General features: G+C 59.0%; 6 non-coding genes and 1 pseudogene across 6 annotated transcripts; all 7 read left to right on the top strand.

The window, feature by feature from the left end:
* Positions 1-1,006: 1,006 nt before the first annotated feature.
* Positions 1,007-1,087, top strand: LOC123325841. Its single transcript, XR_006540685.1, has one exon. It is a non-coding gene; the product is annotated as a small nucleolar RNA SNORD115 (small nucleolar RNA).
* A 1,594-nt stretch (positions 1,088-2,681) lies between these two features.
* LOC123325840 lies at positions 2,682-2,762 on the top strand. Its single transcript, XR_006540684.1, has one exon. It is a non-coding gene; the product is annotated as a small nucleolar RNA SNORD115 (small nucleolar RNA).
* A 2,019-nt stretch (positions 2,763-4,781) lies between these two features.
* On the top strand, positions 4,782-4,862 carry LOC123325844. Its single transcript, XR_006540688.1, has one exon. It is a non-coding gene; the product is annotated as a small nucleolar RNA SNORD115 (small nucleolar RNA).
* Positions 4,863-6,464: 1,602 nt separating this feature from the next.
* LOC123325847 lies at positions 6,465-6,545 on the top strand. The gene has a single exon (XR_006540691.1). It is a non-coding gene; the product is annotated as a small nucleolar RNA SNORD115 (small nucleolar RNA).
* Positions 6,546-8,233: 1,688 nt separating this feature from the next.
* Positions 8,234-8,308, top strand: LOC123325857 (annotated as a pseudogene).
* Positions 8,309-9,890: 1,582 nt separating this feature from the next.
* Positions 9,891-9,971, top strand: LOC123325835. The gene has a single exon (XR_006540679.1). It is a non-coding gene; the product is annotated as a small nucleolar RNA SNORD115 (small nucleolar RNA).
* A 1,579-nt stretch (positions 9,972-11,550) lies between these two features.
* On the top strand, positions 11,551-11,631 carry LOC123325826. Its single transcript, XR_006540670.1, has one exon. It is a non-coding gene; the product is annotated as a small nucleolar RNA SNORD115 (small nucleolar RNA).
* Positions 11,632-12,639: the final 1,008 nt, after the last annotated feature.

Genomic DNA, 12,639 nt, shown 5'->3' with positions numbered 1-12,639 from the left:
ATCTGAGGGAAGAGGCCCAGCAGGTACAGGGAGATGCCCCCTTGTACAGCAGGCAGTGGGCGGCATGCCTTGTTTGCATGCACATCTTGTTAGCCGAGCATCCATTTCTCTGCCTTGTGGGCCCTGGGGGCAGTGGCTCCCCATCTCCTCAAGAGCACCTGCCCAGCTCCGGGTGCCACAGATGGCCAATGGTGGGAGGGCAAGGGCCTGGCCCTACCTACCAGGGCATGCACACTGCACACTGGGCTGCATGCCCACAGCATTCTACCTCTCAGGAATCCAATGTGTCGAGCCTTCTCCTGGGGGGCAAGCATCAGCAAGGCTTGACTCCCTTGGGGGCCATGTTCTCCATTGTTTCTGGGTCCAGGTATGGGCATCTCTGCTCCTGTAGCCTACCCCTTCTTTGTGTCCCTCTGCTGTGTGCGGGGCGGCCTCACGTGTTGCCACGCATCTCCAGGGTTCCGGGAGTGGACCCTCTTGGACGCAGGGGCAGGTACCCTGGAGCAGGGCGTTTTGAGAGCTGGCCTACCCCTCTCTCCCCAGATTGTGTACCCAGTTGAAGAACCCGCCCTGAGGGCCAAGTCTTGCTAGGCCCAGCACCTGCAAGAAGCCAAACATTTCATGCCCCCGCACCACCGCGCGGCAACCTGCTTTACAGTAGGCACCCATGAGGAGCAGTTTGGGGGATGGAGAATGTCCGCTCGGGTCACAGCTGCCTTCCTTGGGTTACGTGGCACCAGGCTTTCGGAACTGGGAGCTTTTGGCCACTGAGGCAGGTGCCCCACAGCAGGACATTTTGACACCTAGCCTATGACTCTCTCCACAGATCCTGCCCCAGACCAAGTTCCTGCCCTGAGTTCAAGTCTTGCTAGGCCAAGCCATGGCCAGAATCCCAACTCTTGGGTTCCCCTCACCCACCAGAGCATGCCACTCTGCAGTAAGCACCCAGGGTAAGCAGGTTCGGGGGGGCAGGAGAGGGCTTGCCGGCATCGCCATTGCCTTGCTTGGGTCAATGATGAGGACTCATATTGTCTCAAAGAGAGATGATGACCTAAAAATCATGCTCAATAGGATTACGCTGAGCCCCAATGGAAGGGACCATCTCAGAGTCAGCATCCTGAGGATGCTCAGGGCCCTGGGGGAGTGCTGCAGTTTGGAGCTTGAAGCGACCGATCCCTCAGGCCTCACCACTTTGGCTGTTTCCTGACTGTGGGCCTCCAGGTGCCCACGAGGTGCTCAGGCCTTCGGCCTTGCCTGCCGACCCATCCCCCCTCTCAGGATGCCTTCTGGGGAGCCATTGCTTAGCAACTCTGGTCTCTTTGTGTCTTTCAGCGGGCCTTGGTGGCCAGGGTCTCAGTGTGGTCACAAACATGGCAGGTGAGTGGAGCCCCTGGGCTTCGAGGGAGGCCATAGACGCCATCTGGAGTGGGTACGGGTGGCCTGTGTCCGGGTGGTGGCCACATGGGTGTCGGGTTGGGAAACCTGGATGGCGGGAGAGATTGGATTTCCCCACTGAAGGTCCGACCTTGGGCCATCCCAGGTGCAGGGGAATCGAAAGATTGGCCAGGTCCCTGACATGGACTAGAAAGTGCAGGGTCACCGCTGTCAGGCAACGATCAGCTGAGGGAACTCACTGCTTCACGGTGTGCCCATATGCCCATCAAGATGGTGGATATAGGCCCTTTGGGGCCACTTGTGGCTGTCTCCTCGGACGTGGGGTATTCATGAAGGCCAGACCTTGGCAAGTTGCCCTGGGCCGGAGAGCCCAGAGCTCCTCTCACATTCACCTGACTCCCAAGTAGCTTGGGTCCCCTCAGGGAACTGGGGAGTTCCCCTCTCCAATCCCGTGGGCCGCTGAGACAAGAAGGGCCAACCTGACCTAGGAGGGTAATCTTGAGTCCCTGGGCACAACAGGCGATGTCCTTGGGCCTATCATCTCGGCAATCTAGATCTGAGGGGGTGATCTCAGCGATGAGACCCAGCAGGTGCAGGGAGAGGGCCCCTATGCAGGGTGGGAGTGGGCGGCATGCCTGGTTGGGAGCACGCTGTTATCCCGGCATCCATTCCTCTGCCCTCAGGACTCTGAGAGCCGTGTGTCCCCATGTCCTCGAGGACACCAGCCCAACTCCGGATGTCAGAGATAGCCAGTCTGTGGGAGGGCGAGGGCCTAACTGTACATACCAGGGCACCCACCCTTCATGCCTGGCCCAGAGTCCACAGTGTGCTACCTCTCAGGAAGTCTGTTTGCCAGGCCATCTGGGGGGCAGCATCAGCAAGGCTCAGCTCTCACGGGGGCCATGCTCTCTGTTGTTTTGTGGTCAAAGTATGGGCATTTTTGCTCCTGTAACTTGCCCCTTCCATGCCGTCTCCTGCCTAATGCTGGCTGGCCTCACACCTTGCCACGCAGCACCAGGCTTTCTGGACTGGCAGCTCTTGGCTACAATGGCAGGTGCCGCAGAGCAGTGTGTTTTCATACCTCACCTCTACCTCTCTCCCCAGATCCTCTCCCCAGACGAAGATCCCACCCTGAGGGCCAAGTCTTGCTAGGCCCAGACACTGCAAGACGCCCAATGTCTCGTGCCCCCACCCCCCCCACCGGGCATCATGCTCTACAGTAAGCACCCCCAGTAATCATTTTCGGGGGACGGGTGAGGCCTGTCTGCGTCACCACTGCTTTCCTTGGATCAATGATGAGAACTCATAATGTCTCAAAGAGAGATGATGACCTAAAAATCATGCTCAATAGGATTACGCTGAGGCCCAATGGATTAGATCATGCTGGGTTCAGCATCCTGAGGATGCTCGGGGCCCTGGGCGAGCACTTCAGATTGGGGCTTGAGGCAATCATTCCCTCAAGGCTCCCCACTGTGGCTATGTACTGACTGTGGGCCTCCAGGTGCCCACGAGTGGATCATGCCTTCGGCCTTGCCTGCCAACCCATTCTTCCTCCAAGGATGCCTCCTGAAGAGCCATTGCTTTGCGACCCTGATTTCCTTGTCTTTCTCGGGCTGTGGTGGCCATTGTCTCGGCGCAGCCTCAGTGAAGCCACTGCACTTGGAGGGAGGCCGCAGATGTCGTTGGGGTGGGTCGTGAGGCCCATGTCTAGGTTGCTGTCGCATAGGAATATGGCTGGGAGCCCTGGAAGTCCAGAGAGGGTGGTCTTCCCCTTGAAGATCCGCCCTTGGGCCATCCCACATGCAGGGGAAGCGAAAGATGGGCTGGATCCCGTACAAGGACTAGAAAGTGCAGGGACACTGCCATCACCCAGTTCAGCTGAGGGATGTTGCTGCTTCATGGTGTTCCCCATGGGCCCATCCAGATGGTGGATGTGGGCCCTTAGGGACCACTGGTGGCTGTCCCCCTCAGCCCTCAACTGTTCCTGCAGCCCTGGTACATGGCAAGGTGCCCTGGGTGGAAGAGCCTAGAGTTCTTGTCACATGCACCCGACTGCCAAGGAACTTGGGCCCCCTCCGGGCAGCTGGGAGCTCCCCTCCTCGATCCCTTGAGCTGCCAAGACAGCAAGGACCCACCGGGTCTAGGAGGGGAATCTCAAGTCCCTGGGCACAACAGGTGATGGCTCTGGGGCTCTCGCCCTGACACTCTAGACCCGATGGAGTTATCCAGGGGAAGAGGCTCAGCAGGTGCAGGGAGAGGCCCCCTGCCCTTGCACGGTGGGCAGTGCGCTACATGCCTTGGTTGCATGCGTGTGCTTGGCCCAGCATCCATTCCTCTACCCTGGGGACCCTGGGGGCCATGGCTTCCCATGTCCTTGAGGACACCTGCCCTTGAGGGTGTCATAGATTGCCAGTCAGTGGGAGGGTGAGGCCTTGACCCTACCTACCAGGACAAGCTCCCTGCACACCATGCCTCACTCCCACACCCTGCTACCTCTCAGGTAGTCTGTGTGCCAGCCTTCTCCTGGGGGGCAGCCTCAGCAAGGCTTGGCTCCCTCGGGAGCCATGCTCTTCATTGTTTTGGGGTCCAGGTATGGGCATCTCTGCTCCTGTAGCCTACCCCTTTCTTGCGGTTCCCACCGTATGCCGGCAGGCCTCACACCTTGCCATGCGGCACCAGGTTTTGGGAATGGCAGCTCTTGACTGCAGGGGTAGGTGCCCCGGAGAATAGTGTTTTGACACCAGGCCTACCCTCTCTCCCCAGATCATGTACCCAGATGAGGATCCTGCCCTGAGGGCCAAATCTTCCTAGGCCCAGCCCTGGAATAGGCCCAACGTCTCCTGCCCTGACACCCACGCGAGAGCCTGGACCTACCTACCAGGGCACGCACCCTTCACGACTGGCCCCACGCACACAGCATGCTACCTCTTGGGAAGCTTGTGTGCCATGCCTTCTTCTGGGGGCAGCATCAAAAAGGCTCGGCTCCTTCAGGGCCCCGCTCTCCGTTTTTTCAGGGTCCAGGTATGGGCATCTCTGCTCCTATAGCCTGCCCCTTCCTTGGAGTTACCCACTAATTGCTGGCTGGCCTAAAGACTTGCCATAGGATGCCAGGCTTTTGGGACTGGCACATCTTGGCTGCAGGGGCAGGTGCCACGCAGCAGGGCATTCTGACACCTGGCCTACCCCTCTCTCCCCAGATTGTGTCCCCAGACGAAGATTCTGCCCTGAAGACCAAATCTTGCTAGGCCCAGCCCCTGCAAGAGGCCCAAAGTCTCGTGACTCCAACCACCCACTCCCGCCGGGGCATCCCGCTCTACAGTAAGCTCCCCTGGTAAGTGGATTCCAGGGACAGTATAACGCCCACCTGGGTCGTTACTGCCTTGCTTGGGTCAATGATGAGAACTCATACTGTCTCGAAGAGAGATGATGACCTAATAATCATGCTCAATAAGATTATGTTGAGGCCCAATGGAGGATACCATGCCATGGTCAACATCCCAAGGTTGCTTGGTGTCCTGGGGGAGCTCTGTAGTTTGGAGCTTGAGGTGACGGTTCCCTCGAAGTTCCCCACTGTGCCTGCGGCCTTTCTGTGGCCTGTGGCCTTTCTGTGGGCCTCCAAGTGCCCAAAAGTCCTCAGGCCTTCGACCTTCCCTGATGACCCATTCCACCTTCCAGGACACCTCCTGGGGAGCTATTGCTTAGCACCTGGTTCTCCTTGTGTCTTTTAGTAGGCCTTGGAGGCCAGGGTGTCTGCGCGGCCTCAAACATGGCAGGTGAGGGCTTGGAGGGAAGCGGCAGATGCCATTGGGGTGGGTTCAGGTGGCTCGTGTGTGGGTGGTGGCACATGGACATTGGCCTGGAAGCCCTGGCTGTCTGTAGCGGGTGGACTTCCCCCTTGAAAGTCTGCCCTTGGACCATCTCATGTTCATGGGAAGCAAAGGTTTGTGTGGGTCCCTGACAAGGACCGGAAATTGTAAGGGGGCCAGCATCAGCCCACATTCAGCTGAGGGCTCTTGCTGCTTCATGGTGTGCCCCATGGACCCATCCAGATGGTGGATGTGGGCCCCTTGGGCCACTGGCATCTGTCCACCTGGGTCCTGAGCTGTTCCTGAAGCACTGGCCATTAGCAAGTTGCCTTGGGCGGGAGAGCCCAGAGCTCCTGTTGCATGTACTCGACTCCCAAAGAGCTTGGGCCCACTTGGGGCAGCTGGGGAGCTCCCCTCCCAATCCCTTGGAGTGCATAGACAGGAAGAGCCCACCGGGCCTAGGAGGGGATTCTTGAATCCCTAGGCACAACAGGCGATGGCACTGGGCCTATGGTCGCAGCACTCTAGACCTGAGGGAGTGATCCAAGTAAGAGGCTAAACAGGTGTAGGGACAGGGTCCCCCTGCATGGAGGACAGTGGGTGACATGCCTTGGTTGCGTGGACGTGATTACCCTGGCATCCATTCCTCTGACCTGGGGCCCTGGGGGCCATGGATCCCTGTGTCCTCGAGGGCATCTGCCCAACTCTGGGTGCCACAGATGGCCAATCTGTGGGAGGGCGAGGTCCTGGTCCTACCGACCAGGGCACGCACCCTTCACGTCCGGCTCACCGCCCACAGTGTGCTACCTCTCAGGAAGCCTGTGTGCCAGGCCTTCTCCTTGGGGGCAGCATCAGCAAGGCTCGGCTCCCTCAGGGGCCATACTCTCCGTTTTTTGGGGTTCAGGGATAGCTATCTCTGCTCCTGTAGCCTGCCCCTTCCTTGCGGTCCCCTGATGTGTGCTGGCAATTCTCACAACTTGCCAAGGGGCATCAGACTTTTGGGACTGGCAGCACTTGGCCGCAGGGGCAGGTGCCCCAGTGCAGGACATTTTGACAGCTGGCCTACCCCTCTCTTTCCAGATGCCATCCTAGAATGAAGATCCCGCCCTGAGGTCCAAGTCTTCCTAGGCTAAGCCCCATTAAGAGGCCCAACATTTTGTGCCATTGACCCCTTCCTGGGGCATCCCGCTCTACAGGAAGAACCCTGGGTAAGCCGGTTTGGTGGACGGGAGAGTGCCCACCTGTGTCGACATTGCCTTGCTTGGGTCAATGATGAGAACTCATATTGTCTCAAAGAGAGTTGATGACCTAAAAATCATGCTCAGTAGGATTACACTGAGGCCAAGTGCCTCAACCATGGCAGGTGAGTGGAAGCCACTGGCTTTGCAAGGAGGCCACAGGTGCCATCGTGGTTGGTTTGGGAGTCCTGTGTCTGGGAGGTAGCCACATGGGCTTTGGACCAGGAGCCCTGGATATATGGAGAGGGTGGACTTACCTCTTGAAGGTCCGCCCTTGTGCCATCCCACCTGCAAGGAAAGGGAAAGTTTGGCCATGTCCCTGACAAGGACCTTAATGTGAAGGGACACTGCTGTCAGCCCACGTTCAGCTGAGGGCTCATGCTGCTTCACGTTGTGCTGCATTGGCCTGTCCAGATGGTGGACCTGGGCCCCTTGGGCCACTGGCGGCTGTCCCCCTCAGCCCTGGGCTGTTCCTGAAGCCCTGGCCATTGCCAAGATGACCCAGGTGGGACAGCCCAGAGCTTCTGTCCCACACACCTACTCCAAGGAGCTTGGGCCTCCTTGGACCAGCTGGGAAGCTCTCCTCCCTGATCCCTTGGACTGTCAAGACAGAAAGGACCCACCAGGCCAAAGAGGGGAATCTTGAGTTCCTGGGTACAACAGGCGATGGCCCTGGGCCTTTCGCAGTGGCATTCTAGACCTGAAGTAGTGATTCCTCTCCCAGCAGGTGCAGGGAGAGGACCCCCTGCCAGGGGAGCAATGGGTGTCATGACCTGTTTGCATGCATGTGGTTGGCCCAGTATCCATTCCTCTGCCCTGGGAACCCTGGGGGCCATGCCCCCCCATGTCTTCGAGGGCACCTGCCAGGCTCGGGGTGCAACAGATGGCCAATTCGTGGGAGGGCGAGGGCCTGGACCTACCTACCAGGGCATGCACACTTCACAACCGGCCCCGCACCCACAGCGTGCCACCAAGAGACAAAGGGCCCACCAGGCCCAGCAAGGGAATCTGGAGTCCTAGACACAATAAACGATGTCCCTGGGCCTATCGTCACGGCACTCTAGACCTAAGGGATTGATGCTGGTGAAGAGACCCAGCAGGTGCAGGGAGAGGGCATCCCTGCATGGCGGGGAGTGGGCTGCATGCCTTGGTGGCATGCACACAGTTGGCCCAGCATCCATTCTTCTGCCTTGGGAGCGCTTGGAGGCCATGGCTCCCCATGTCTTCGAGGGCACCTGCCCAGCTCTGGGTGCCACAGATGGCCAATCAATGGGATGGCGAGGGCCTGGCCCTAGCTACCACAGCATTCACACATCACACCAGGCCCTGTGCCCACAGCATGCTACCTCTCGGGAAGCCTGTGCACCAGGCCTTCTCCTGGGGCAGCATCTGCAACACTCGGCTCCCTTGGGGGCCACCTTCTCCATTGTTTAGGGGTCCAGGTATGGGCATCTCTGCTCCTGTAGCCTGCCCCTCCTTGCAGTTCTCTGCTGTGTGCCAGCCTGCCTAACGCCTTGCCATGTGGCACCAGGCTTTCAGAACTGTCAGCTTTTGGCAGCTGGGGCAGGTGCCCCAGAGCAGGACATTTTGACACCTAGACTACCACTCTCTCCACAGATCTTGTCCCCAGAAGAAGTTCCCGCCCTGAGATTCAAGTCTTGCTAGGCCACGGCCCAGCAGGAACCCCAACGTCTTGGATCCCCACCCCTCACCGTGGCATCCCACTTTACAGTAAGCACCCCCGGTAAGCAGGTTCATGGGGCGGGAGACAGCTTTCCCGCCATTGCCTTGCTTGGGTCAATGATGAGAACTCAATTTGTCTCAAAGAGATATCTAAAAATCATGCTCAATAGGATTACACTGAGGCCCAATGGAAGGGACCATCTCAGGGTCAGCATCCTGAGGATGCTCAGGGCCCTGGGGGAGCACTGCAGGTGGGGGCTTGAAGCAACCGATCCCTCAGGCTGTGGCCTGACTGTGGGCCTCCAGGTGCCCAAGAGGTGCTCGGGCCTTCGGCCTTGTCTGCCGACCCATCCCCCTCCCAGGACACCTTCTGGGGAGCCATTGCTTAGCAACCCTGGTCTCTTTGTGTCTTTCAGCAGGCCTTGGTGGCCAAGGTCTTGGTGTGGCCACAAACATGGGCAGGTGAGTGGAGCCACTGGGCTTCGAGGGAGGCCATAGACACCGTCTGGAGTGGGTTCGGGAGGCCTGTGTCTGGGTGGCGGCCACATGGTGGTCGGGCTTGGAAACGTGGATGTCTGGAGAAGTGGATTTCCCCATTGCAGGTCCGACCTTGGGCCATCCCAGGTGCAGGGGAATTGAAAGATTGGCCTGGTCCCTGACAAGGACCGGAAAGTGCAGGGACGCCGTTGTCAGCCAACGATCAGCTAAGGGACCTCACTGCTTCACGGTGTGCCCCATGTGCCCATCCAGATGGTGGATATAGGCCCTTTGGGGCCACTGGCAGTTGTCCCCCTTGGACCTGGAGTGTTCATGAAGCCCCAGACCTTGGCATGTTGCCCAGGGCAGGGGAGCCCAGAGCTCCTGTCGCATGCACCTGACTCCCATTGAGCTTGGGCCCCCGTGGGGCAACTGGGGAGTTCCCCTCTCCAATCCCTTGGGCCACTGAGACATGAAGGGTCAATCTGGTCTAGGAGGGTAATCTTGAGTCCCTGAGCGCAACAAGCAATGTCCTTGGGCCTATCGTCACGGCACTCTAGATCTGAGGGAGTGATCCCATGGATGAGTCCCAGCAGGTGCAGGGAGAGGGCCCCTGTGCACGGCGGGAATGGGCAGCATGCCTGGTTGTGAGCACGCTGTTGGCCTGGCATCCATTCTTCTGCCTTCGGAACCCTGAGGGCCAGGGGTGCCCATGTCATCGAGGGCACCAGCCCAACTCCGGGTGTCAGAGATGGCCAATCCATGGGAGGGCGAGGCCCTGACTGTATATACCAGGGCACCCACCTTTCATGCCTAGCCCAGATTCCACAGTGTGCTACCTCTCAGGAAGCCTGTGTGTCGGGCCTTCTGGGGGGCAGCATCAGGAAAGCTCAGCTCTCATGAGGGCCATGCTCTCTGTTGCTTCGTGGTCCAGGTATGGGCATTTCTGCTCCTGTAGCTTGCCCCTTCCATGCGGTCCCCCTGCTGTATGCCGGCCGGCCTCACACCTTGCCACACGGCACCAGGGTTTCCAGACTGGCAGCTCTTGGCTACAATGGCAGGTGCCCCGGAGCAGTGCATTTTGACACCTTGTCTACCCTTCATCCCCAGATCCTGTGCCCAGATGAAGATCCCGCCCTGAGGGCCAAGTCTTGCTAGGCAGAGCCAGTCCAAGACCCCAACGTCTTGTGCCCCCACCCCTCCCTCTGGGCATGCTGTTCTACAGTAAACACCCCTGGTAAGCAGGTTCGGGGGAGGGGAGGGTGCCTGCCCGTGAAACCACTGCCTTCCATGGTCAATGATGAGAATTCATATTGTCTCGAAGAGAGATGATGACCTAAAAATCATGCTCAATAGGATTACGCTGAGGCCCAGTGGAGGGAATCATGCCAGGGTCAGCATCCCGAGGATGCTCTGTGCCCTGGGCGAGTGATGCAGATTGGGCTTTGAGGTGACCGTGCCCTCAAAGCTCCCCACTGTGGCTATGAACTGACTGTGGGCCTCCAGGTGCCCATGAGGGGATCAAGTCTTTGGCCTTGCCTGCCGACCCATTCTTCCTCCAAGGACGTCTCCTAAAGAGCCATTGCTTTTCAACCCTGATCTTGTGTCTTTCAGAGGACCATGGTGGCCAGTGTCTCTGTGCAATGACAACCATGGCAGGTGAGTGGAAGCCACTGCACTTGGAGGGAGGCCGCAGATGTCATTGGGGTGGGTCTTGAGGCCTGGGACTGGGTGGCGGCAGCATGGGAATATGGCTGGGAGCCCTGGATGTCTGGAGAGGGCGGATTTCCCCCTTGAAGGTCCACTCTTGGGCCATCCCACATGCAGGGGAAGCAAAAGATGGGCCGGGTCCCTGAGAAGAACTGGAAGGTGCAGGGACGCCGCCATCGCCCAGGTCAGCTGAGGGATCTTGCTGCGTCAAGGTGTGCCTCATGGGCCCATCCAGATGGTGGACATGGGCCCCTTGGGACCACTGGTGGCTGTCCCCCTCAGCCCTTGGCTATTCCTGAAACACTGGCACATGGCAAGGTGCCCTGGGTAGAAGAGCCCAGAGTTCCTGTTGCATGCACCCGACTCCCAAGGAGCTTGGGTCCCCTCGGGGGAGCTGGGAGCTCCCCTCTCTGATCCTTTGGGCTGCTGAGACAGGAAAGGTCCACCAGGTCTAGGAGGGGAATCTCATATTCCTGGGCACAACAGGCGGTGGCCCTGGGGCTCTCGCCCTGACACTCTAGACTTAATGGAGTTATCCAAGGGAAGAGGCTCAGCAGGTGCAGGGAGAAGCCCCTCCTTGTGAGGCAGGCAGTGGGCCGCATGCTTTGGTTGCTTGCGTGCATTTGGCCCAGCATCCATTCCTCTACCCTGGGGACCCTGGGGACCATGGCTTCCCATGTCCTCAAGGACACCTGCCCGGCTCCAGTTGTCACAGATGACCAATCTGTGGGAGGGTGAGGCCTTGGCCCTACCTACCAGGACAAGCTCCCTGCGTGCCATGCATTGCTCCCACACCATGCTACCTCTCAGGTGGTCAGTGTGCCAGTCTTCTTCTGCGGAGCAACCTCAGCAAGGCTTGGCTCCCTCGGGGGGTATGCTTTCCATTGTTTCGGGTTCCAGGTATGGGCATCTTGGCTCCTGTAGCCTGCCCCTTTCTTTTGGTTCCCACCACATGCCTTGCCATGTGGCACCAGGATTTTGGGACTGGCAGCTCTTGGCTGCAGGCGTAGGTGCCACAGAGAATGGTGTTTTGACACCAGGCCTACACGTCTCTCCCCAGATCATGTACCCAGACAAAGATCCCGCCCTGAGGGCCAAATCTTCCTAGGCCCAGCTGTGGCAACAGGCCCAACGTCTCCTGCCCTGGTACCCTCCAGAGTAATCCACTCTACACTAAGCTCCCCCAGTAAGTGGATTCGGGGGACAGGAGAGTGCCCACCCTCATTGCTACTGCCTTGCTTGGGTCAATGATGAGAACTCATATTGTCTTGAAGAGAGATGATGACCTAAAAATCATGCTCATTAGGATTACACTGAGGCCCAATGGAGGGGACCATGCCTGAGTCAGCATCCAGGAGATGCTCGCGGCCCTGGGGGAGAGCTGCTGTTTGGGGTTTATAGCAAAAGTTCCCTCGGGGCTCCCTGCTGTGGCTGTGGTCTGACAGTGGGCCTCCAGCTGCCCAAAGGTGCTCAGGCCTTCGGCCTTGCCTGCCAACTCATTCCCCCTCCCAGGACACCTTCCGGGGAGCCATTGCTTAGCAATCCTGGACTCCTTGTGTCTTTCAGTGGGCCGTGGTGGCCAGGGTCTTGGTGCGGCCTCAAACCATGGCAGGTGAGTGGAGCCACTGGGCTTGGAGGGAGGCCACAGACACCATAGGGGTAGGTTCGGGAGGCTGGTATCTGGGCAGCAGCCACATGAGATTAGGGCCGGGAGCCCTGGATATATGGAGAGGGTGGACTTACCTCTTGAAGGTCCGCCCTTGGGCCATGCCACCTTAGGGGAAGGGAAAGTTTGGCCGTGTCCCTAACAAGGACCTTAAAGTGCAAGGACACCGCCATCAGCCCATGTTCAGCTGAGGGCTTGTGTTGCTTCATGTTGTGACACATTGGCCTGTCCAGATGGTGGACCTGGGCCCCTTGGGCCACTGGCAGCTGTCCCCCTTGACCCTGGGCTGTTCCTGAAGCCCCGGTCATTGCCAAGGTGACCCGGGTGGGACAGCCCAGAGCTTCTGTCACATGCACCCAACTCCCAAGGAGCTTGGGCCTCCTCGGACCAGCTGGGGAGTTCTCCTCCCTGATCCCTTGGGCTGTCAAGACAGAAAGGGCCCACCAGGCGAAGGAAGGGAATCTTGAGTTCCTGGGTGCAACAGGCAATGGCCCTGGGCCTCTTGCAGTGACACTCTAGACCTAAGGTAGTGATCCCAGGAAAAGGTCCAGCAGGTGCAGGGAGAGGGCCCCCCTGCAAGGGGGGCAATGGGTGGCATGACCTGGTTGCATGCATGGGGTTTGCCAGGTATCCATTCCTCTGCCCCGGGGACCCTGGGTGCTGT

This window comes from Neomonachus schauinslandi, chromosome 9 (assembly GCF_002201575.2).
Source record: "Neomonachus schauinslandi chromosome 9, ASM220157v2, whole genome shotgun sequence".
Classification (NCBI taxonomy): domain Eukaryota; kingdom Metazoa; phylum Chordata; class Mammalia; order Carnivora; family Phocidae; genus Neomonachus; species Neomonachus schauinslandi.
The sequence above is the reverse complement of the archived record's forward strand: the minus strand, read 5'-3'. Positions and strand labels throughout refer to the sequence as shown.